This window comes from Oryctolagus cuniculus, chromosome X (genome assembly GCF_964237555.1).
Source record: "Oryctolagus cuniculus chromosome X, mOryCun1.1, whole genome shotgun sequence".
Lineage (NCBI taxonomy): Eukaryota > Metazoa > Chordata > Mammalia > Lagomorpha > Leporidae > Oryctolagus > Oryctolagus cuniculus.
The window spans coordinates 88,778,481-88,804,307 of record NC_091453.1 but is presented as its reverse complement, the minus strand read 5'-3'; the positions used below and the strand labels follow the sequence as shown (position 1 = coordinate 88,804,307).

General features: G+C 42.8%; 1 protein-coding gene across 1 annotated transcript in view; it reads left to right on the top strand.

The window, feature by feature from the left end:
• The first annotated feature begins 2,198 nt into the window (after positions 1–2,198).
• The window catches only part of IL1RAPL2 (interleukin 1 receptor accessory protein like 2), a 1,316,228-nt gene continuing 1,292,599 nt past the window's right edge, over positions 2,199–25,827 (top strand). The window contains exon 1 of the mRNA XM_008272830.4: positions 2,199–2,335. The gene's annotated coding sequence lies outside the window, so the exon portion shown is untranslated. The remainder of the gene's footprint in view (positions 2,336–25,827) is intronic.

Sequence of the window (25,827 nt, the reverse complement as noted above, 5' to 3'; positions counted from 1 at the left end):
ACTTAGGTGCTCAGCTAAGGCCCAGGGCCTGAAGGATGATGCCATCCTAGTGGCCAGACTGGACAGTGCCAGGAACTCCATGTGTACAAACAACAAAAACCTGGGAGGGTAACTTAGTATTGGTTTCCCTCAAAAGGATTTTTCCTTTTACAGCTGACGGACCTAAGACCTCTCTGGATCTCCTGGCTTAATTCTAATTGCAGAAGGAATTTACCAGGACGGGGGTGGGGTGGGGCGAGGCTTTTATTTATTTTTGACGGGGAGGGGCGGGAATTTGATGGGTGGAATGGTTCATAAGTGAAAAAGAGTGTGTCAACTTGGCAAGAGTGGCAAGGGAGTGTGACTTTAATCACGCACAGGTTCAGGTCTTAAAAGTTGAATGGACGTGCTCGCTTCGGCAGCACATATACTAAAAAAAAAAAAAAGCTGAATGGATGGCGGGCTGAGACCAAGCGGCCAAGAGGAGGGGTGGAAACGCAGGGATGTGTGCTGCGCATCACAAACAAGGCGCTGGAATGCTCCCTTCAGGTGCCTGTCTCAGTTTCTTGCTCGCTCTCTGTGGATAATGCGGAGCGATGGAGCAGCCTCGGAGAACAGCTGGAGAAAGCTCGGAGAAAGACAAATTAATAGGAGCCCAGCGTAGCAGCAAATGTTGGCGCACAGTGTTCAGCTGACCCGTTAAATGAGCAATCCTGTTAAGTGTGTTAATCAGCCCCAAGCCTGAGAGCCGGAGGAACGCTCCGGGAGGTACCTGGCTGGCAAAGAAAGGATACTTTGCATTGCTGCGATTGAGATCCTGCAGGTTCCTGGGTATTAGGCCCTCTCCTCGTCCCTTTTAAAGACGGGGATTTTCTAGGCTGCATGACATTGGACCAGCAAGTGATTAGGAGCATGCCTGGGTAAACAGCAGAATGGGGCCCCAGGACCCTACCTGTCTGCCTGCCCTGTGATTGGTGGAGCTGAAGAACCCTGAGTCTCGAGGCTCTTTTTCGGGAGAGGGGTGGAAAAATGGAATTCTCCCCGGTACTGGGAAGCTCATATTGTAAGTAAAACTAGGTGCCCCGCATCTAAAAACATTAAGTTCTTATGTGCGGGGAGCCAAGCGGGTGAACTTCTGGGTAAACCACAAGTCTATTTCCTGTTCAGTCTCTGGAGCTGGGGAACAGGAGAAATGAACTTTGCTTAGGGTTTTCCACACCTGCGTTCAGTTCAGTTGAACACTGGCCCCCAACGCTGTATGCCGGCCTATTCTAGTGCGGACGCTAGACGGCGCTGCCAGGACGCGCTTTCTTTCTCCGGGGAAAGGTAAGAGAAGTGGCGTGTTTTTTTTTTTTTTTTTCTTTCTGTAACCGGGGAATGGGGGACTTGGGGTTGGCAGCCTTGCCCACTCTCCTCACTCTGCCTCCCCTCTCCGCCTCCCCAAATCCAAAGGGGTGTGGAAGAGGAGGAGCAGAAGCCGCTCTTTTCCGTGACGCGCCAGAGCAGTTCTAATTCCCACCTCCTTCCCGGTGGAATCAATCAGCCAGGAGGCATCAAACTGTTAGCGACGAAGACGCAGCTCTTGGTACTTCCACTCCCCTGCCACCCCCATCCTAGGCGTATTTTGGAGGCGGCAGTAGCGCTGGCAGGATGTGAGGCGACCTGGAGCGCACCTCCCAGGCGCCGCTCTCCTTTCAGTGCTAGCAGGAACGTGTGGTCTTTTTGCGCACTGGGCTCCCAGGCAAGGCTGGAGCACCGAACAGAGAGGTGGGTTGGCAGAGTTCGCACTCGCATCCGGCTCAGCAGTCAGGTCGAGAGGGTACCTAGGGGGTCTGCTTCCTGGTGGTGCAAGAGCCGCAGCTTGAGGTGCCCGCGTTCTGGCTTGCACCGCTTGGCCCAGGCAAGGTGCGGCAGGAACAACGCTGCTCTGAAGAGAAGTCGCTGGCAAGGAAGAGGCTGGGAGGCGGGCGACCTAAGAGTCGAGGTACTCTGCTGAGAGGCTGCACCTGCCATTCTAACTAGGGCTGGAATGATTTAAGAACCTCCCTTCCAGCTGCCCCGAAAGTCCGCAGAAGCTCCGCTGAACTCTAGAAATCGGCCCCGGGCCGGAAGTTTCCCGACATCCTCTGGCCAGGACAGGGAGCAGAGAAAACGGGCGGGGCTGCCGGGTCTTCTGCCGGGATAGACCTGGGCTTCCCTACGCCTCCTGCCGCGCCGCTAGTCTTCGGGCAGCGTTTCTGACCACCCAGGAAGTCCGAGCCCGCGCTCTCCAGAACCCGGCTCGCCATCTCGCCTTGGACATGGAACTACACGCCTGAGACTCGCTGGACTGTGCTGGCTGTTTTGCAAGGCTCAGGTAATGCCTGCTGGCAAAACGAAACAGTTGGCTGGCCAGAGCCAGGGCGGGAGGGAGAGGGGGAGAGGACGCGCTGCGCTCTCAGGTGGCCGCAGGGAGCAGGCAGGCCGTGGCCAACTGAGGCTCTAGTGCTCCTGAAGCCTGGGTCCCAACGCCTGCAAACTTGCGCGCTTGCGTTCTCTTTCTTCAGCTTTCCCAGAAAGTTTAAGGTTCAGAGCTCCCAAGACTAGGGGTTCCTTACCTGCAGGAGCGTGCGCCATGGGTCAGGTGTGGAGGAGCCGGTGGGTCGCATTTGCGCGGCGGGATCTTTGGGGGTGTCTGCAGTGGCGCGCGAGCTCTGCAGCCTGGAAGGCAATTTCTCGCTGGGCGCTTCTGACTGTCCACATTTCTGCCCGTGGCGGAGGGAGTAATTGGCGCGGAGAATGGGGCTCCTGGGCGGAGCAGCAGGGGGTTCTCCAGCATTGCGCTCGGGTTCCTCGGGATTTCCACCTAGGGTGAGGTGGGAGTGGAGTGGAGGGGAGTGTTGGCGATCTGGGACCATCTTTGCCTAACGGCACTCTCCCGCGGACCCTGAGCCGCTTTCTCTCCTCTTCCTGCAAGAATTTCCGCTGCCCCTTGAGCGAGTTCCCGGGTTGAGTGAAGCTCTCCTCACCTTCGCTCAGGGGTGTGAGGACTGACTGAAGCCGAGTTGCGCTTCAGACTTTTTGTGAGGGAACCCCAAAGTGAGAGAGTGGGGAAGAGTGATGTGTGTTTCTGTGGTCTAATTCTGCCTCAGGTGTTTCCGCTGATCCCTCGCCCCGTTTTAGGGACTTAACAGGAGGCATTAGTAAACAAGCAGGTTTTCTCCATTCCACCCACGAAAGTTCTGACTGGGCTAAAGTGTTGGAAAAGTACTTCTCGGCTGAAAGTTACTTTGCAGCCTTGCGCGGGTATTTTTAGTTTTTGGAGTGTGGTATCTTTTTGGGCATAGTTTAGTCCTGAATTGGACACTTTTCTACCACCACTACATTCAATCTCGTGTAGACGTCCAAGTGAACTTTTCCTTTACTTCTTGGCCAAGGGGACCACGTGTAGACCATTAAACGCGCGGCATAGCTGAGGGCAGACCAAACAGAATTAGCAGGGTGGTAGGAAAGAATGTGTCCCTGAGGCCTTGCAAGTTCAGCGGGCATCCCACATCAGGAAGACTATCAGTTACAGGGTTCCTGGGAAGGAAGGTGTTAAGTGTTCCGGACAAGAATGGGGGGGGGGCATTTTTCCACTGACACACCACCTCCCACTTCCCCACGGTGGCATGCGTTGTCCCTGAGGAGTTGGGGGTCCTTGTGCCCATGCATGCTGCACCATTGTGCTCTTTGCCACCAGGGTCGCTTGAGCTTCCACCTCTTGGCTGCCACTCCGAGGCGTTCCTCTCCGTTTCTTCTGATAGTATTTGGGCAACTGCCCTGAGACCCAGGGATAGTGAAGTTCCCAGGTGTTCCAGAGCCCGGGCTTCAGCGGAAGCTTACTTCAGCTCCTTCCAGCCTTTCTACCCCCTCTCCAGCACGGAGTAATCGAGCCACTGCAGTGGCACCACAGGGCGCTGGATCCCTTGCTCTGGCTCCAGCTCTAAGCCGCCCCATCACCGTGTGAGCGCTCCAATTGCCGGTTGCCCTAAGGCTAGACAGTCCGCAATTATGCACGGAAGCAGTTGATTTAAATAGAAAGCATTTAAATCTGGGTAAAAGATTGTGGCATCAAAGGCTCCTGGCTTCACTGCCCTAGCTACAGCTCGTGGGAAGGAGGGACAATTGGCCAAGAAATCTGCCTTGGTGACAGCAAGCCTTGACCTCTTTTGTTTTTGCCTGGTAGGTCAAAGCCAGGCCTTTTTCTGCAATAGCATTGGGAACTTAAATCCAGCTTTGTGGTATAACCTCTGCTACCCTCTTTAATTTCTAGCCAGTCTTAACTCAGGTTGAGCAACGGGGTCCTATTTCTCTTTCTGTGGGGCTCTTGCTAGAAACTCTGCAGAAACTAAAGGTTCTGCTCAGAGGTTGGGGACTTTGGGATGCTCCCAGACTGTGTTTTTTTACAGGCAAGAATCAAGCCTCAGTCTTGACTTACCCATTCATTTCCTGAGACACAGTTCCTTAGTTGAGTAGGACATTCTTATTTGTCCATTGCTGGTAATAGAGTGAATACGGGGCTCTGCTGCTTACCAGGGTGAGCTGATGGTGTGCCGGCATGAGGAGCAATCTGAATTAGCCATCTGGAAAATGTCTCCACAGGTGCAAGGCTCAATGAAGTTTTATTTAGCTGTAAGAACACATACTCTAAAGAACCTGGCTATATAAAAGACATGAGTTAGGAAAGGACTACTGCATTTTTAAGACAATAAATGAATCTTAATTCATCAAATATGTTGGCTTGTAGACTTCATTGAAATGGGTCTTTGAAAAAACATTTGCTATTTGTGAAGAAGGGGAAAAGCTGGGAAAGCAAAATGAGTTAAAATATGGTTGAAATAATCATACACTTTAATTAAACTGAATTGTGTGATGGCCTGAGTAGATTCTCTGACAGATTGTGGCAGTATGATGAAACTTAGAGGAAGCGCCATTTCTCCCTTGAATTTGGATATTTCTGTACCGTGGCAGCCATGATCACAGCTGGGACTGCTGGAAGAATACACTGCTTTCTTCATCTGAGATGTACCATAAGCTCCTTGGTGAAAATGCACTGTAATCAAGTGGAAGAGATAACAAATCCAAAGTTGGAGCTATTCAGTAAAATATGAAAGAAAAATCGCTGCCAAACCTTGAGGTGTGGGCAAGCAGGGATTTTTCAGGGCTGATTCTAGCTATACCCAGTAGCTCATACCCTTTATTTAAACCCTGATGTTGGTCATTTGAGCCTAGGTCGACGAGAAGGGTGATTAGAGCAAATTTGGAAAGAGATAAATATTGAAGCTGTAATATGTTTTCCTGAGCTGGGACTTGAAAATATGCCTGTTATTATGTTGACACTCTGAGCTATCAGGGGCAAGGAATTTACCAAAGTAAAACAGTGTAAGGCCTGATGTGAAGATGTTTTGCATGGCTCCATCTGGCCCAAGCCACCACTTGGGCTGGTTCACATTGACCTGGCTCCTAATGACAACAGAAGCACTGGAGTGAGTCCATTGTGAGCCAATTTCTTTCCAGCTTCCCCTGCCATAGACAGGGCTTCAAATCTTGGGTTAAACAATCTAAATCTGTGTTCTCTGGGCTACAGAGCCCAACATTAGGCTGCCCCTTCCTTACTGTATTTTTACCTTTAAAGCACACACCTTCAAGTAGCTACACCTTGGCTTCTCTCCTGAATTCCAAAATGTTTTACCTGCTTTGCTTTATTCCTCTACCTTGGTGTTCTATTGGCATATAAAATATACTCAAATGCTAATTCAGTGTTTTCCCTCAAGCAAACTTTTGTCTTTGTTTCTTTTTATTTTTGATTGACACATTTGTAATTGTACATATTTATAAGATGTGTTTCCATATGTGTCTTGTGTAGTGCTAAATCGCAGGACTTCTTACCTTGTTTATCTGTGACTCCCTTCTGTCTCATTCATTCCTGCCTCTTGCAGCCTGTCATTTATTAATTGCTTTGATTCTTGTCTCTGGAATGGGTTTTGTTCCTTTACATTCCTACTGTCACCACCTGCAATCAGATCTTGGATTCGTCACTTTGACCTGCAGGAAATGCCTCTTCTACCCTCTTTGGTCTGATCTCCAATTCAATATATACTGCATATGAAGACCAATCTTCCTGGAGTCCATTTAGTTCTTCACTTAAAAGTGTTAAATACCTAGTGAGTGGATGTTAAGTGGTATGGATTGTTATTGAATTTGAAATTTCTAGCAATTTGAGTTGCCTGATACATTTAAATAGGTTGCATTGTAACCCTAAGAATTTCTCCACCATTTCAGGTGTTTACATAGCATGGACTTGCATTTGGCCAGGAGCTCAAGCATGAGATTTGAGAGATTGGACTACATGATGTGTCAGTACTGTAAACCCAGAAAGCCCATATCATCCCTTCAACATCCAAGGACCTGAGTAGTGTGTTTCCTACCAGTTTGCCTGCTGAAACTGTATCTTTTAAAAATAAGTATTGCATTTTCAGAGTCCTGTTTCTTACAGTCTGTTTCTATGCCTGAATGGGTTTTTGTTCTGGCTCATTTGGGTGTGTGTCACAATTGGAAATATCTAGACCTTTAAGAATTTTTAACATGCTGTGCTTGCCTTGTACTTTGTTAAGCATGGTAAGAAGGAAAAAACATTTAATAGTTATAATAATCTTGAGATGGGTGCTCTTTCCAAGCTAGGAAACTATTTTATTGATCCCACAAACCTAGTATTGCTCTGGGGTTCTGAACTCAGATGATGCTAGTCTTCAGTGACTTTGTTCTCTCCTCACTAGCTCTAATGTCAAGTGTAGGTTCTTTAGCTAGAACTCTCGGGCTCTGAAAGTTATATTTAGCATTAGCCTAGCTAGTAAGCCTTGTTTCTCACTGCCTTCCTACTCACATAATCTAGACAGAGCTGACCACTCACTGTTATCTAACATAACCTTTGTCATTCAGCTTTTGTGCCTTTGCCATCCTTTTATCATGAGTATTTTCCTCTTCTCCCTATCACATTTCTATTTCTCTGCCTATTGACAATGAACCATGTTGAAGAAGCAGCTTAAGCAGCTGGCTTGGTGGTGCAGTGAATTAAGCTGCTGCCTGCCATGCCAGCATCCCATATGGGAACTGGTTTGAGTCCCAGATGCTCCATTTTTGATTCAGCTTCCTGCTAATGCACCTGAGAAAGCAGAAGATGATTCAAGTGCTAGGGTCCCTGCCACCTACATGGGAGACCCAGATGGAGTTCCTGGCTCCTGGCTTCAGCCTGGCCCAGCCCTGGCTGTTTTTGGCGAGTGAATCACCAGATGGAAGATATCTCTTTGGCCATGTCTCCTCTCTCTGTACTGCCTGTCAACTAAATCAATAAATCTTAAAAAAAAATGAAGCAGCTTAAGTGTTACTTCTTCTATGCAGCCCTCCCTAATTTCTCATGTCTCATAGCAAAATTCTTTTGAAATTGACACTTTGATTCCTCTTATTTACCTTGTTCTGCAACTATCATTGCTATCTGGGTATTGATTATTTCCTCTACTACATTTTAAACTTCTGGAAGGCTGCCTTGTCTTTTTTATTCTGGAGTGCCAAACATGTAGGGGACATGTGTTAATGTATTTATTTGAATTGCCTTTGATATCTCAGGGTTAGCCTTAGCATTTTACTGAAGTTCTATATCTGATATTTTAGATTATACTGGAAATTATGTGCTGATAATGCTATGAAGCAGTATAATAGAGAAGTGATTTTCTTTAGATAGCTATGCTCTTCAAGTGCATAAAGTATATACATTTTTTAAAGATTTATTTATTTGAAAGTCAGAATTATACAGAGAGGAGAGGCAGAAAGAGAGGTCCTCCATCCAATGGTTCACTCCCCAATTGGCTGCAATGGCTGGAACTGCGCTGATCCGAAGCCAGGAGCTTCTTCAGGGTCTCCCACATGGGCACAGGGGCCCAAAGACTTGGGCCATCTTGTACTGCTTTCCCAGGCCATAGCAGAGAGCTGGATCGGAAGTGGAGCAGCCAGGACTAGAACCAGAGCCCATATCGGATGCCGGCGGCTTCAGGCCAGGGCATTAACCTGCTGCGCCACAGCACCAGCCCCAGTATATACATTTAAATGAATTATAATTAAGTGAAAGGAAAAACTCAGTCCCTCAGTTTTACACTAGTCAGTAGCCACATATGGTTAGTGACTACCGTATTGGTAAGCACAGCTCTAGAGCATTCCCATCACCACAGAAAGCTCTACTGGACAGCGGTCCTCAATCGTTTTCACCACAAACATGCTCACAGAGATGGCCTCTTTCATGGGTTTATGCAGAGTTATTCAGTGTTCTCAGTGTCCCAGTGGTAGTGCTGCCACTTTGCTTTCTTGTCAGAACGCAAATCAGTTAGTAGCATGATAGGAGTCACCTTTGACTCTAGGAGAAAAATCAGATTTATAGTGCACCATACTCTAAAATAAATCTCAAATGAAATAGTGTAGAAAAAATGATAGGGAACTTGTATTGCCACATAAATTGTACTAGAAAGTATAATAATTAAAATATTGTGGTATTTGTGTAGGAGCAGGCAGATTAATAGAACTGTGTCCAAAGAAATTAAAATCCATAGTCTGGATGGGTTAAGAAATGATAAAGAGCCATTTGAAATTCACAAGTTTTGTAAAAAGATGAATATTTAAAAAATTTGGTTAAGACAACAGACCTAATCACTGAGAGGCAATTTAATAAAACTACATCTACACTTTTTAAGTTTTAAGCTTTTTAGTGAGAGAAATGCATAGGAGAGTGAGGGCGTTAATCTAAGGGTACATCTACACTCTTTAAACCAATGTTAATTCCAGTCAAATCAAAGATTTAAATGCAAAAAACCATAAAGGTATTCAAAATATCTTACTTGGACATCTACATATATAATTATACCCTAACATTTTATTTTTATGACATTTTACCATCGAGATGTAGAAGGCATTTCAAATCATTTCATAAGGACTGAAAGCTTAAGTGAAAGATTGATACATTTAACCTTCAAAAATATGTATAACAACATAATTGAGGTTAAAACCAACAAATGAGAAAAAATGTGACATATAACAATGGGTAGATTGCCCTAATATAAGAAGAATTTTAGATATCAATTAAATCTCCTGATAGAAAAATGGTGAAAATTCATGAACAGAATGTTCACAAACTGAGGAATGTGAAACTCAGTTTGAAAATAAAAACTGTGTTCACAGATTAAGAAAGTTTAAAAGACCAACAGAAACAGTGTTGGCAAGGTTATAGGGAGATGGATGATGCTTCATTTCCAGAGGTTCGGTTTTTGCAATGTGTACAAAAAATGCAAAACACTTCCTATCATCTAGCAATTTCACTAAGAATTTTTTCCCTAAGAAGATAAATGTAGACTGCTCAAATTTGTATATACAAGGCTGTTCATTTATGTATTGCTTATAGTAGCAAAGCTTTGAAGACAATCCAAATGGCTGTAACAGCAGATTGACTGGGTCAATTTGGATGTATCAATTTAGTGGATTCCTTTGTATGTGCTAAAGATAATGTAGACTTACATTTATATGGAAACATATCCACAAGTGCTATTTAGTGGAAAAGGTATGTTACAAAGAAATATTCAGTTTATGTACTTGTGCATTTCTATATCTATATGCATATACATTTTCATCAAAATAATTATAGATGGAGATATTTTGAAGTTTATTTTAAAAAGTTTATGCTTTTAACTATAAGAATAACAGTACATCTGACAAAATGTATAAAATGCTTATCTCAGTACACAGTACTCAAGTGCTTACTGCATAGTAGCAGTTATGCTCATGTAATTGACAAGATAAGCCAATCAAAGTTAAGGGTGCACTTCACAAGGAGACAAGTGTTAAGAAATTATATCAATGTGCCAGGGGATTTCAACTCAATCTTACCAAGGAGGCAGGTACCAATGCCAGCACACTTGGTAAAGTGACAAATATAAATACATAACTGATCCAAAAGATAGGGTAAGTGTCGAAGAGATTACACAAATAAGACCAGTGTAAGCAAATAATGAAAGATAGAATCAAAAGGGTTGAGAATGATCCTGCTGGGGAAGCAGGTCACGCAGCAGACTCACAGAATGGCAAATGCCCAAAACAGCACTCCTGTCTCAATCAACCCTTGGGACATTCGGATCTGACTAAAAGGTCCATGAGAGTCTCTCAGGCATGGAAAGCCATGACACGGTGGCAAAAAACAATCTAAATGAAAGATCCTGGTGAACAAGACCCCAGCAGAAGGAACAGGCCATCAAGGAGGGAGGTGCCTTTCTCTGAAGAGAGGAAGGAACCTCCACTGTGATATGGCCTTGACTAAACAAATTCAGAGTTGGTGAACTCAGGGGACTTCCATAGCCTAGACAGCTCATAGCAAGAGTCTCAGGTGATTGCTGACGTCATAAATAAGAGTGCCAATTGTTAAATCAACAACGGGAGTCACTGGGTTCATGCTCCCCACACAGGATCTCTGTCCTTAATATGTTTATCTATGAAACTCAAAAACAACACTACTAGTCGAACAATACCCTATACCTTGTGTGGTTGTGTGAGTGCAACCTGTTGAAATCCCTGCTTAGTATATACTAAATTGATATTTGGTATATGAAGGTAATTGAAAATGAAACGTGATGAAGGGCGGGATGGGAGAGGAAGTGGGTGAGGGGAGGGCCACGGGAGGGAGGGAGGTGGGGGGGAAGCCACAACAATACAAAAGATGCATTTTATATTCTACTTAAAACTATTGGTTGAACTCTGTAATTAATACACAATTACTCTTAGGTGTTTAATCAATGCTATAACTAGTACTCAAATAGTATTTTACACTTTGTGTTTCTGTGTGGGAGCAAAATGTGGAAATCTTAACATACGCTAAATTGATCTTCTGTATATAAAGATAATTGAAAATTAATCGTGATGTGAAGGGGAAGGGGAGAGGGAGTGGGAGAGGGGAGCGTTGTGGATGGGAGGGAAGACACGGTGGGGGAGGAGGCTATTGTGGTCCATAAGCTGTACTTTGGAAATTTATGCTCATTAAATAAAAAAACAAAATTATGTCATAATTCAAATAAAATTAGGTTTGGAGAAGACTTTTTAATAAGTGAAGAAATAAAAATAGATCATTTCACATGATCTACATATATAATAGCAAAGAAATAGATATATTGGAACAAATAATTATTGTTGAAGGCATATATTCCCAAACACAACTTTATACCAATTATCTCTAAATAATGAAGTGCTTTTAGACTTCTTTGATATAACAAAATATTGTATATATCTTATACATCCATATAGTCATTACATTATTTCAGATACCAATTTTTTAAAATTTAATACAGTAGCTTTGAGATCAGTCACCTACCATAACATTCACTCATTAGTAATACCTAATTCAATGTTTTGCTTTTTTGAGGTGACATTTTTAATTATAACTGAAGGATACGATTTCTAATTATTTGCAATGTTTCTGAATTATTGGTGGGGAAAGGACCATCCACTATAACTTTGATTTAAATAGACAAGGATAAAGCCTTTTTAGGTGGGTGCCAATGCAGCATTTGTCAGCAGGAACTTACTTTTCCCATTAGTTCCCTAAGGCCAAAAATAGCCTTGCCAGGTTCAAAATACAGTTGATTTTTGCCCCCATACACCCTTTGGTTTTTTATAGTATTTATGAGTGTATCACTATTTTGGATAAAAACATTTATGCTAATAATCGGCCTTCCATTTAAGGGGATACTTAGAGCTAGCAGGTCTCTCTCGGTTCCTGAACCAGCCTTAACATCAACAATGCCAAATCCTTATCTGGGGAAAGTAAGCCAGATCAGCCCCCAAATGCTCTTTGACTGAATATATGCTTAAGCTTTCTAGGAGATGGAAAAGGTGATTTCCCTGAGGTCCACTCCCTAGTTTGTTTAATGCCCCCTTTAATGCATGGTTCAAATATTGACCAAGACCTGTGGACTACAAGTAATAATGATAGCCAACATTTATCAGGGGCTATTATATTCTGGGCACCATTCATTTTTTTTTTAAAAAGATTGATTTATTTGAAAGTTGGAGTTACAGAGAGGCAGAAGCGGAGAGAGAGGTCTTCCGTCTGCTGGTTCACTCTCTAGATGGTCACAGTGGCTGGAGCTGTACTAATCCGGAGCCAGGAGCTTCTTCCAGGTCTCCCACGTGGGTGCAGAGGCCCAAGGACTTGGGACATCTTCCATGGCTTTCCCAGGCCATCAGCAGGGAGCTGGATCAGAAGTGGAGCATCAGGGACTCGAATCAGTGCTGGGCACCGTTCTAAGTGCTTTATGTGTATTAATAAATTTCATCCTCATAACCCATCATTTTTGGAAGAGGAAGTGGACACAGAATAGTTCAGTCATTTGCCTTAAGTCACAAAGCTGTTGTAATGGTTAGTCTGGGGTAAGAATTCAGCCAGTCTAGTTCAGAAACTTGGGCATTTAAACACTATGGATACTATATATATTTCTATGCTAAGAGTATCAAGATATCATTTTTAGTTTTTGATGTAGCTTTCAACTGTTCTATAATTAGAATATAGTATTGCTACAGTCACACAAATATATTAAAAGTTGAATTAGGCTGGCGCTATGGCTCACTAGGCTAATCCTCCACCTGTGGCTCCGGCACTTTGGGTTCTAGCCCCGATTGGGGCGCCGGTTCTGTCCCAGTTGCTCCTCTTCCAGTCCAGCTCTCTGCTGTGGCCCAGGAAGGCAGTGGAGGATGGCCCAAGTCCTTGGGCCCTACACCTGCATGGGAGACCAGGAGGAAGTACCTGGCTTCTGGCTTCAGATTGGCGCAGCACGCCGGCCGAAGCAGCCATTTGGGGGGTAAACCAACGGAAGGAAGACCTCTCTGTCTCTCTCACTGTCTAACTCTGCCTGTCAAAAAAAAGTTGAATTAAAACTTCAGATTGAGCCACAGACAGCCCTCTGAACTTTTTTTTTTTAAAAATAGTTTTTACAAAGTATCCTAAGGCATTGGTACTATGGCCCATGGAGGTAGTAAGTGCAATCTGTTGACATGAAGATAACTAAATTTTATAGCCCAGAAATAAAAATACATCCCTGAAACTTTTGTTTTGGAACCTAAAATGTACAGTTATTTCCATGTTGAGCCTAGTGACTGCTTTGTGATAGTGTTTTCTGTCTGTAATGTACTCCTTTAGCTCACAGCCACATCTGACTATATAGACTCATATTACCCAGAAGCCCCCTCCCCTATTCGTAGATCAATCTAAGGACCATTTTCTCTGCGGTAACATCTACAACACTGAACTTTTTCTAGACAATCCATACCTATGTTATGGCCAATGTCAAACCAGTACCTGGTCTACAAGTTCATCTAGAGTCTATAAAGCTGTTAAAATTTTTTTTAATGTTTTTAAATTAAATCCCCCTCCCCTCCCCCTCTTCCCCTCCCCCTCTTCCCCTCCCCCTCCCCCCTCCCCCTCTCCCTCCCCCCTCCTTTCCCTCTCCCTCCCTCTTCCCCTCCCCCTCTCCCTCCCCCCTTTCCCTCTCCCTCCCCCCTTTCCCTCTCCCTCCCTCCTTTCCCTCTCCCTCCCTCTTCCCCTCCCCCTCCCTCTTCCCCTCCTCTCTCACCCTCCCTCTTCCCCTCCCCTCTCACCCTCTCTTCTCCTCCTCTCCCCCCTCCCCATTCCCCTCTCCCCCCTCCCCATTCCCCTCTGCTCTCCTCTTCCCTTCTTCTATTTGGTGAAATACTACATTTGACCAGGTATTTAGAAATTCCGTGTCATCAATTATCCTCACAGGCAGCTGAGGAATGGTATTCCAGAATGGGGTTGGGGGGAAGGCCTATGCAAGAAAGGCTTATGCAAAGATCAGCAGGCTGGGTCAAGTTGAACAGTAGACTACATACTGGTAGAGCAGAGCAAATAAAGGAGTAGGATCTCACTGAAAAGAAAGCAATTACAAATACAGAAAGTGGGGAGGTTAGAATGGATTCTGTGGCACTGAACTGGATGCATTAGAGTCAACTCATAACCCCCTCTCAGTTTTTGTGTCTGTTTGTCATACATATGTGTTTCCTAACCATCCACTGTGGAGGCACAGAATAGTAACACCACAGTAGTAGTAAACATAAGAAACACTCAGATACTGGTTTCTAAAAATTGGTCTTCCCTAAAATTAACAAAGCTCTTTAGACAAAAATGCTAATCTCATGCTTGGGGCAGGAGAGGAACAAAATGAGCCTGGAACAACTGGTGCTGCCAGAACAGAAGAATATTTCAAAGAATGATGAAGCCATGTCAAAACATGCACAGCTGAAAGGTCTTTGCTATCAATATTTGGAAAACGGAATGCTAAAGCTTAATGGCATGAATTTCAAAGGGGCAGAAGTTTGCCCTGGAAAGCACAGGTGAAAGTGATACTGGGGAGGGAAAATCTTTCATATCTCTTGACCCTAATCTGGATCCTCCAGAGGATTCTGAAAGGGACCTTTTGATAAAGGTTGGAGAGCATGTAGAGAATTATAGAAAGGAATCTGGTGGGGCAAAAAAAAGTTATGTAACATAATATGAAAAATGATACAGGGAATAGGGGACCCAATAAAAGGAAAGAGGTGGTGAGAAGCTCCAGTGTGTCAGTAGTGCAAATAGTCATGAGAACAACTCATTCTGATTGGGAAGAAAGAGGGCTCCAAGAGATATGTTCTAGGAAAGATTATTTCTGTAAGGATTTTTGAAGATCTATTGGGAGCACCTGGTTATAGATAACAGAAAATGAGTCAAGCAAACAGTTATTTTCACTAATGTACAATATATAACTGCAGGAAAAGCAAAGTTGTAGAAGAAAGGAAATAAAATCACAATATATTTGGCTCAGAAGTAAATATACATAATAATGTAAAATTGTGGCATAACTACTTGAAGAATTGAGGGAATACAACCGGTTATTATCTTCCATATTAGGAACTCAATGGGTAATATATAAAATTGGCTAATTAAGAAGTGGAAATATAAGGGTACTATTTATAAATATGCAGATAAATAAAAGAAGAAACATCTTAAAATGTTTAGAATTGACTTTAGAAACAAGGAGTCAGGAGTGGAGGGGTGTAGGTGTCATGGTATATCAGGTTAAGCTGCAGTTTAGGATGCCAGCATCCCACGTTAGAGTGCTGGTTTGAGTCCCAGTTACTGTGCTTCCAATCTAGCTCCTTGTTAATGCACCTGCAAAGTACTGCCACCTGTGAGGGAGACCCAAATGGAAATCCTGGCTCCTGACTTCAGCCTGTTCTAGCTCTGTTTTTGGCATTTGGGGAATAAAAAGTAGATGGAAGGTATGTCTGTCTCTCTGCCACCCTCACTGTCACTCTGTCTTTCAAATAATAAATGTTAATATACAAATGTGAAGGTGCAAAGTAATGAAGAGGGCGTAGTGTCATTAAATATGTATCTATCTGTAACTGCCCCCTGCATCTTTTATGTATATAAAGTTGTATCTGATTTATATAGGGATAGAGAAAAGTATGGAGATATTGATTCCAAATTGATACATTTTGGGGGGAAGACTGTAAAAAAGGAGCGATGGCTGATTTTTTTTTTCCTTTTCACTCTGTTTTGATTAATTGCAGCAAATTACTACTTCTGATATTTAGAACCTAAAGAAGAAAAAAATTAAAGGACTCCCATGATTTTTTCCCCTATGCTCCACAGTAGTCTTTTTCTTTTTCTGGATAGGCATAAGAACTATACTTTAAAAAAAATCCACTACCTTTTAGTCATGGCTGTAACTCACCTACTTTGTAATTTCCCTCTGATAGAAAACTTGGTAGAAGCTGTTTTCTAAGAAGACCTGGCTACTTTAAATAGATCACAGTGGGTATACAGAATACTTTCAGGATCTTGGATAGGAAATGTCACTACACAGCTTCTTTGGCCACCAACAGCCCATGACTAGAGACAGTTTTCTAGTTTGCAGCATTTTGAACATTTGGACTGGGAACCATAGAGACCTCCTTCCTGGATCTGGTAGTCTCATCTTGGGCCTTATATTTGTTGCTTTATACTTTTGGCAAACACTGACAGTGAAGACCACTTAGTTCACAAGGGACCAAGCTTAAAAATAGAATATTTATTGAGCACTTGGGGTGTATCAGATACTGACACTTATGGAGCAAGTCTGTGATGGAGGCATATATTGACTGAGAGAAGGAGGTTTGATAGAGGAGGACACCCAAGGTAATGGAAAGTACTACACTGGGATTTATGACCTCCACTCTGAGTTACTCTGTCTCTACCATGCTAAGTAACCTTCAGCATGCCACTTCCCTGCACTAGCTCTAAATTTCCTCTTCTGTGGAGTGGGAAGGTTGGACTCAATCAATGATTCTCCTGCTTCAGTATGCATTTGAATTACCTGGGGTGCTTGTTACAAAGACAGCTTCCTGTAGCCTGCCTCTAACATTTATTGAATTAGATTCTCTAAGGAGGGGGAGAAGACATAAATACAGAGTTCCTGATTTAGGATGATTCAATTTCCAATTTTTTGACTTGCTATAGTGCAAGAGCAATAAACATTCAGTAGAAACTGTATTTCAAATTTTAAATTTTTATCTTTTCCTAGTCTAGTGATATTTGGCATGATCTTATCTCATTATGTTGGGGAGCTTCTGATTAGTCCCCCATCATAAGTGGAAACAACTAAACTGTCGTTGGTTGCTGAGCTGTGATGTTGGATAGGTTAGGTGTATTAATGCCTTTAAAACTTACAGTGGGTTTATTACAACACAACTCCATCATACATGGAGGAGGATCTGTAGGTATTTTTCACAAGTATGGAGGAGCATCTATAGGTATTTTTTCACAAGTTCCCTGGTAGTTCTGGTACATGTGGTTCTTGAATCACATTTTGAGAACTCCTGAACTCCATTGTCTTTTCATTTCTAACATGTCATGACAGAATATCTTCATGACAGAATATCTAAGTGTAATGGGTAGGGATGTAATTGAAAGAAGCAGCATCGAACGAATGACTTTTCTCATTCATTAATTCACTGATTCAGTAATTATTTTTAACTGCTTACTATGTGTCTGTTGAAGACCTGTTGTTCAGTTTTTCCGTATGTCTTATTGATTTTGCTGACTTGGAAAGTAATTGGTGAATAGTCTGCTTCTGAAGACCAGCATCTTATAGTAGCTATATCAGTGCTTAGTGATGTGCACGATACTTAGAATTTGATACACAAGGCTAAGGATGATGAACAATAGCTAAAAAGTGAGAACAACCCAAATGTCCATCAACTGATGAATGAGTATACAAACTGGTCTACTTGTACTATGGAATATTATCTGTCAATAAAAAAGAAATTAAATACTGATCCTGACAAAATGGATGAGATTTGAAAAGGTTCTGATAAGTAAAAGGAGCCAGACACAAAATGCCACACAGGGTATGGTTCCATTTTATGTGAAAAATTTAGGATAGTCAAATTGATTGAGATAGTAAGTAGCTTAGTGATTGCCTACGAATGGGCTTGGGGTATGAAGTGGATGAATGGGGAGTAACTACTAATTGGTATTGGGTTTCTTTTTAGGACATTGAACACTTATAAAATTTATTGTGATACTTTCATAATTCTGTGAGTACATCATGAAAATATAGAATTATACACTTTAGGTGGAAACATTTTTGCTATGCAAATTATATCAAGAATGCTAATATTTATCAAAGAAGAAATATCAATATTACTGACTGTTCACCAATTTGGAAGAGATTATGGCAACTTTTAATATAAATGGAATATAAAACACATGCTGATTTTAGCAGTCTTTTTATGCAAACAGTTTTTAAATTACTCTGCTCCCCATTTCAGGTAGGCATTAGGAGTCCATCCTGTGTGCTAGTTAAGTACTCAGAAGCAGTCTGTTAGTTGACAATATGCAAACCTTTTTTACATTTACTTTAATTAAATTCAAGTATTTTTGTCCATTAATGGACGAAGGCAGCTGGTGTGACTACTCTTGGCCTTGCCTGCATTTGTAGTTGTGTAAATAGCAGTAGAATGTGAGCCCCATGAAAAGAGATTTCACAATGGAGTGACCCTAATGCAGTATTATTTAGGCAGAAAGTGGTATACTTCAGATTGAATAAAAAAATTTTCAAGAATATCTTTTAAATTTGCTCTCTCCTTGGCCACCAGCTCAGGAAGAGTTGTGAGCAATTTTAAACTATTTTTCTAGAATTTAAGTCAGCATCATGGGTGCTGACCATCCCTTTTCTCTCCTCCTTCCCCCTCCTTCTACTCACTTGTATCTCCCTCTCCCTTCACCACTCTCTCTTCCTCCCTCTCCTCTCACTCTCTTGTAGAATGTATGAACTTTTAAGAAAAGGGCATTTTGTTTTTATCTTGGTGTTTCCAGGTATTAGTACAGTATATGAGACATTGAGTTCTTAATGGATGTTTGTTTAATGAAACAAGGTCTACTGCAGTGTTTCTCTTGGGGAACTAGAGAGGTCCTAACTAGAGTCCTTTATGCAAATAGGATTCTGGGCTTGCTTTTCTATTCCCAGGGTTCTTGAGGTGAATATGCAAATTCAGTCCCTTGCTACATTCACACAGAGATGCACCACATGCATTTTCAAATACCTAAATATTAATCACATGCCGAAACCTGTTAACTAATTGCTGGTCTGTAAACAATGTACAAAGATTAAAAACATATAGGAAAGTATGCACACACACAAAAACCCTTGCAGAATACAGATTGAAATTTTATCTAATTCTGCTCAGTTTCAATTCTCCTAACATTTTTATTAATCTGCACAGTGTAAAAGCTATTCAGGGGACCCACACAGCAGTGAAAAAATTTGGCCTAGCTACAAAATATGGTCTAGCATTTCTTTTTTTTTATTTTTTAAAGATGTATTTGTTTGTATGGCAGAGTTACAGAGAGTCAGAGGGAGAGACAGAGTGAGGTCTTCCATTCGCAGATTTACTCCCAAAGCATCCTTAATGGCTGGAGCTGGGCCATCCAAAGCCAGAAGCCAAGAGTTTCCCCTGGGTCTCCCACATGGGTACAGGGGCACAGGGATTGGGCCATCCTCTGCTGCTTTACAAGGCAAAGCAGCAGCAAGCTGGATTGGAAGTAGAGCAGCCAGGACTTGAAATAGCGCACACATGGGATGCCAGATTTGCAGGTGGTGGCTTTATGTGCTATGCCACAGTAGATGTCCTGATTGCCAAGTAATTAATAACCACATGCAAACCTTTGCCTGAAGTTGTACTTGCTTCAACACTCACTTCCAGGGCTATTTTCAAAAATCAGTGCCAAAATATCAATATTAATAGCTGAGCCGCCTTAGACCATGATTTCACTGAGAGCTTCCTGTGTTAATACCTTTCAGTTTCACCTGCATCTTAAATATGCCGTGTATATTAATAATCTGAAGTAGAAAGATTCGTTCATTCTCTAAACAAATGATGCAGGGGCCCAAGCATTAAGATCTTGGAGTGATGAGGAACACACAAGGCTGGGGTTGAAGCCATGGTCCTGAAGTCAGATGCTGACCATCAACCCCAGAAAGAAAACCGAGCTAGTGAGATGTGTCTAGGTCCAGATGAACCTCTCCACCAAGAGAGACCAAGGCAGGATGGAGGGCCAGAAATCCAACTCCACTCAGAGGCCGCTGGAGGTCATGGCCAGGGCAAAGGACAGACTCTTCCTGGCAAGATCTGAAAGATGAAAGGAAACAAGAAAGAGGAGGCTGCACCCAACTGGGCAAGAAAATATCCAGGAAACAAGTGGTTGCTGAGGTAGAGAAGGTAGAGATAAGTTTGCAGACAATGTAACTCTCTGCAGGCTGGGGGGGGGGAGTGGTGGGGGTGGGGGGTAGGGGTTGGAGTGTGGGGTGGGGGATGGTACGGGTGGAGGAATAGGAAGGAATAGGCAGGAGAAGCCTGTGCTCTACAAGCCCCCCTCCATGCCGCTCTGGCTGGAGGTCTTTGATTCTAATAAATCTTTTTAAATTTCAAAAAAAAAAAAATGCACCAGAAAGACCTGTAGGACACTCAAGAAGGTGTCCATTGAAGCACATCCCCTGGAAGTCCAGGAGCAATGACTGCACTGGCAGTGTGTTTCTAGCATTTCTGAATGGCTTAGTACCTTCTTAGTAGAAATCACAATTTGGGGGCCAGTGCTGTGTCATAGCGGGTAAAGCCACCGCTTCTGGGGCCAGCATCCCATATGGGTGCCGGTCCAAGTTCCAGCTGCTCCACTTCCAATCCAGCTCCCTGTTATAATCAGCAGAGGATGGCCCAAATGCCTGGGCACCTGCACCCACATGAGAGACCTGGATGAAGCTTCTCTTGCTGGTTTTGGCCTGGCCCTGCCTGGGCCATTGTGGCCCTTTGGGAAGTAGTAAACCAGAGGATGGAAGTTCTGTTTTTTTTTTTTTTTTTTTTTCAAATAAATACTTCCTTTAAAAGAAGCGAAAAATCACAATTTTAACCTTTTGTTCTTTTTCTTCTGATAACTGGAACAAAGTAAAATGGTATGTTTTGAAATTAACTGAAAATTGAAGCCCAGGAGACCATTTGCTTTGCTTGGGGGAACAAGTTATTGGTTATATTTGGAGATGCATAATTTAAAACATTTTTACATTTGTTGAGCACTCTAAAACTTTCATCGCACTTGCATGTCAAATATTTCATTTGAGTCCCCCAAACAGTCTTTTTTTTTTTTTTTTTTGACAGGCAGAGTGGATAGTGAGAGAGACAGAGAGAAAGGTCTTCCTTTTGCCATTGGTTCACCCTCCAATGGCCGCCACGGCTGGTGCACTGTGGCTGGCGCACCGTGCTGATCCGAAGGCAGGAGCTAGGTGCTTCTCCTGGTCTCCCATGGGGTGCAGGACCCAAGCCTTGGACCATCCTCCACTGTCTTCCCGGGCCACAGCAGAGAGCTGGCCTGGAAGAGGGGCAACCAGGAAAGAATCCGGCACCCCGACCGGGACTAGAACCCGGTGTGCCGGCGCCACTAGGTGGAGGATTAGCCTCGTGAGCTGCGGCGCCGGCCCCAAACAGTCTTTAGAGATAAGCAGAGCATGGTACTATTTTGTAGAACCACAGGGCTTAAAGGAACCTAAAGGAAAATACTTCAACTGCCCCACCCTACTTGGCAGGTGCCAAAACGAGACACAAAGAAGGTCAATGGTTTGCTCAAGGTGGTACTGCAGGATACCCTATGCAAGGCATTCAGCCTATAAATGTGTAATGATATTCAGAGATAGAAAACATCGCTGAGACCAGTGTGGTGATCAAGGTTGGCAGGCAAGGATTTGAAGCTGGGGGTCCCTACCTGGGGTACTAAGCACAGCCCTCTCTCCCTCAGTACCTTTTATACACATCAGTTTGACTCTTTCCTATCATTGACTTTACTATAATCTTCTAAATATATATACCTTCTGCAGCCTCCAAAGCAGTTAAACCCCCATCAGCAGACATAAAATTTCTTGGTCTGACAATCTTACTTTTATGTTGCCTTCAGTATTTCAGGATGCCTGAGGTGCCATATTGATTAAGCTGCATTCTGGAGAACTAAATATATGTAGAATATTATATGGCTCCCCGACTGAGCACAAAACCGTAAATTAATGGATCTCTCTTGTTGACATCGTAAAGTATGCAGGCCTGAAGCACAACTGTAATATTCCTTGCAGGACCATGTATTTTATTTGTAATGTCTATAAAATGAATAGTTGTTCAAATGTAAAAGCTGTGACAGAATACCGATGTTTATATAGGAGGTGACACAGTGGGAGAAGGATGACAGTGAGGACATGTGAAGTGAGAGGCCAGAAAGGGCTTGGGGAAGAAAATAATAAAATGGAGTGATGACAGGGCAACCTTTTGCTGTGGAGGTAACAGTGAGGTTTAATCAACACATCAATCTTGAATATGGTTGCAGATGATATCAGCATGTTTTGGTTTGTTTTTCTATTGGCATTTTGTGGCTCTGAGTGCTGTAGGGTATAACTGAAACTGGGGCAGAAGAGTAGAGCCAGGTGATTTGGGAGATTAGTTAGGAGTACTGCACATGAGAAGGTGTTTCTGTATTATGTGTGTGGGGGGATTCAGATATAAATGGTGAGGAAAGCAGGCCTGGGGAGTGGCCCAGATTTGAGACAAGTGGCTCACGTATGTATGAGAATAGCATTTTCCTCTTGCCGCTTTGACTTCCTTCTTCAAATCTGCCCAGTAGATTGTTCTGCCTTAAAATACCCCTGCCCCCACTCTCCTCAAGGGGCCAGCATTGTGGCCTAGCTGGTTAAGCCACTGCCTGTGATGCTACCGTCCCATATAGGCACCAGTTCCAGTCTTGGCTGCTGTACTTGCAGCTCCCTGCTACTGCACCTGGGAAAGCAGTGGAAGATGGCCCAAGTGCTTGGGCCCCTGACACCCATGTAGGAGACCCAGCTTCTGGCTCCCTGGCCATTGAGGGCCATTTGGGGAGTGAACTAGCAGATGGATGATGTGTGTGTGTGTATCTGTATCTGTCAATGTCTGTGTCTTTGTCTCTCCATAACCCCGCCTTTCAAATAAATAAATCTTTTTTTTTTTACCTTTTATTTAATGAATATAAATTTCCAAAGTACGAATTATGGATTACAATGGCTTCCCCCCCATACCGTCCCTCCCACCCACAACCCTCCCCTTTCCCACTCCCTCTCCCCTTCCATTCACATCAAGATTCATTTTCGATTATCTTAATATACAGAAGATCAGCTTAGTATACATTAAGTAAGGATTTCAACAGTTTGCTCCCACTCAGAAACATAAAGTGAAAAATAATAAATGATTTTTTTAAATGATGATGTAATCAGATCAGACCTATTGTCATGTTTAATCCCAGTGAGAGTCAAGTTGGGAGTTGATAATTTTTTTTTTTTTTACAGAGGATCAGTTTAGTATGCATTAAGTAAAGATTTCAACAGTTTGCACCCCCATAGAAACACAAAGTGAAATATATTGTTTGAGTACTCGTTATAGCATTAAATCTCAATGCACAGCACATTAAGGACAGAGATCCTACATGAGGAGTAAGTGCACAGTGACTCCTGTTGTTGACTTTACCAATTGACACTCCTGTCTATGGCATCAGTAATCTCCCTATGCTCCAGTCATGAGTTTCCAAGGCTATGGAAGCCCTCTGAGTTCTCCGATTCTTATCTTGTTTAGACAAGGTCATAGTCAAAGTGGAGGTTCTCTCCTCCCTTCAGAGAAAGGTACCTCCTTCTTTGAAGACCTGTTCTTTCCACTGAGATCTCACTCACAGGGATCTTTTTGCCAGAGTGTCTTGGCTTTCCATGCCTGAAATACTCTCATGGGCTTTTCAGCCAGATCCGAATGCCTTTAGGGCTGATTCTGAGGCCAGAGTGCTATTTAGGACATCTGCCATTCTATGAGTCTGCTGAGTATCTCACTTCCCATGTTGGATCACTCTCCCCTTTATTTATTCTATCGGTTAGTGTTAGCAGGTACTAGACTTGTTTATGTGCTCCCTTTGACTCTTAGTCCTTTCATTATGATCAATTGTGAACTGAAATTGATCACTTGGACTAGTGAGATGGCATTGGTACATGCCACCTTGATGGGATTAAATTGGAGTCCCCTGGTATGTTTCTAACTCTACCATTTGGGGCAAGTCAGCTTGAGCATGTCCCAAATTATACATCTCTTCCCTCTCTTATTCCTACTCTTATGTTTAACAGGGATCACATTTCAGTTAAATTTCAACACTTAAGAATAACTGTGTATTAATTACAGAATTAAACCAGTCATATTAAGTAGAACAGACAAAAAAACTACTAAGAGGGATAATGTATTACGTTATTCATTAACAGTCAGGGCTATGCTGATCAAGTCACCATTTCCCATAGTGTCCATTCCACTTCAACAGGTTTCCTTTTTGGTGTTCAGTCAGTTGTCACCGATCAGGGAGAACATATGGTATTTGTCCCTTTGGGACTGGCTTATTTCACTCAGCATGATGTGTTTCAGATTCCTCCATTTTGTTGCAAATGACTGGATTTCGTTGTTTCTTACTGCGGTATAGTATTCTAAAGAGTACATATCCCATAATTTCTTTATCCAGTCTACCGTTGATGGGCATTTAGGTTGGTTCCAGGTCTTAGCTATTGTGAATTGAGCTGCAATAAACATTAGGCTGCAGACCGCTTTTTTGTTTGCCAATTTAAATTCCTTTGGGTAAATTCCAAGGAGTGGGATGGCTGGGTCGAACGGTAGGGTTATATTCAGGTTTCTGAGGGATCTCCAGACTGACTTCCATAGTGGCTTGACCAGTTTGCATTCCCACCAACAGTGGGTTAGTGTCCCTTTTTCCCCACATCCTCGCCAGCATCTGTTGTTGGTAGATTTCTGAATGTGAGCCATTCTAACTGGGGTGAGGTGGAACCTCATTGTGGTTTTGATTTGCATTTCCCTGATTGCTAATGACCTTGAACATTTTTTCATGTGCCTGTTGGCCATTTGGATTTCCTCTTTTGAAAAATGTCTATTGAGGTCCTTGGCCCATCTCTTAATTGGGTTGTTGGTTTTGTTTTTGTGGAGTTTCTTGATCTCTTTGTAGATTCTGGTTATTAACCCTTTATCTGTTGCATAGTTTGCAAATATTTTTTCCCATTCTGTCGGTTGTCTCTTCACTCTCCTGTTTCTTTTGCAGTACAGAAACTTCTCAATTTGATGCAATCCCAATAGTTAATTTTGGCTTTGACTGCCTGTGCCTCCCGGGTCTTTTCCAGAAACTCTTTGCCTGTGCCAATATCTTGAAGGGTTTCTCCAATGTTCTCTAGTAACTTGATGGTGTCAGGTCGTAGATTTAGGTCTTTAATCCATGTTGAGTGGATTTTTGTGTAAGGTGTAAGGTAGGGGTCTTGCTTCATGATTCTGCACGTGGAAATCCAATTTTCCCAGCACCATTTATTGAATAGACTGTCCATGCTCCAGGAATTAGTTTTAGATCCTTGATCAAATATAAGTTGGCTGTAGATGTTTGGGTTGATTTCTGGTGTTTCAATTCTGTTCCATTGGTCTATCCATCTGTTTCTGTACCAGTACCATGCTGTTTTGATTACAACTGCCCTGTAGTATGTCCTGAAATCTGGTATTGTGATGCCTCCGGCTTTGTTTTTGTTGTACAAGATTGCTTTAGCTATTCGAGGTCTCTTGTGCCTCCATATAAATTTCAGCACCAATTTTTCCAGATCTGAGAAGAAGTTCTTCGGTATCTTGATTGGTATTGCATTGAATCTATAAATTGCTTTTGGGAGAATGGACATTTTGATGATATTGATTCTTCCAATCCATGAGCATGGAAGATTTTTCCATTTCTTGGTATCCTCTTCTATTTCTTTCTTTAAGGTTTTGTAATTTTCATCGTAGAGATCTTTAACGTCCTTGGTTAAGTTTATTCCAAGGTATTTGATTGTTTTTGTAGCTATTGTGAATGGGATTGATCTTAGAAGTTCTTCCTCAGCCATGGCATTGTCTGTGTATACAAAGGCTGTTGATTTTTGTGCATTGATTTTATACCCTGCTACTTTGCCAAAATCTTCTATGAGTTCCAATAGTCTCTTAGTAGAAAAAAAAATAGTAGTAAAAAAAAAATACTTCTATGGGGGCCCTCTGTAGGCCAGCATTGTGGCTCAACAGGTTAATCCACTGCCTAAGAAATCTGCATTCCATATCGGAGTGTGGTCATAGTCCTGGCTGTTCCACTTCCAATCCAGCTCACTA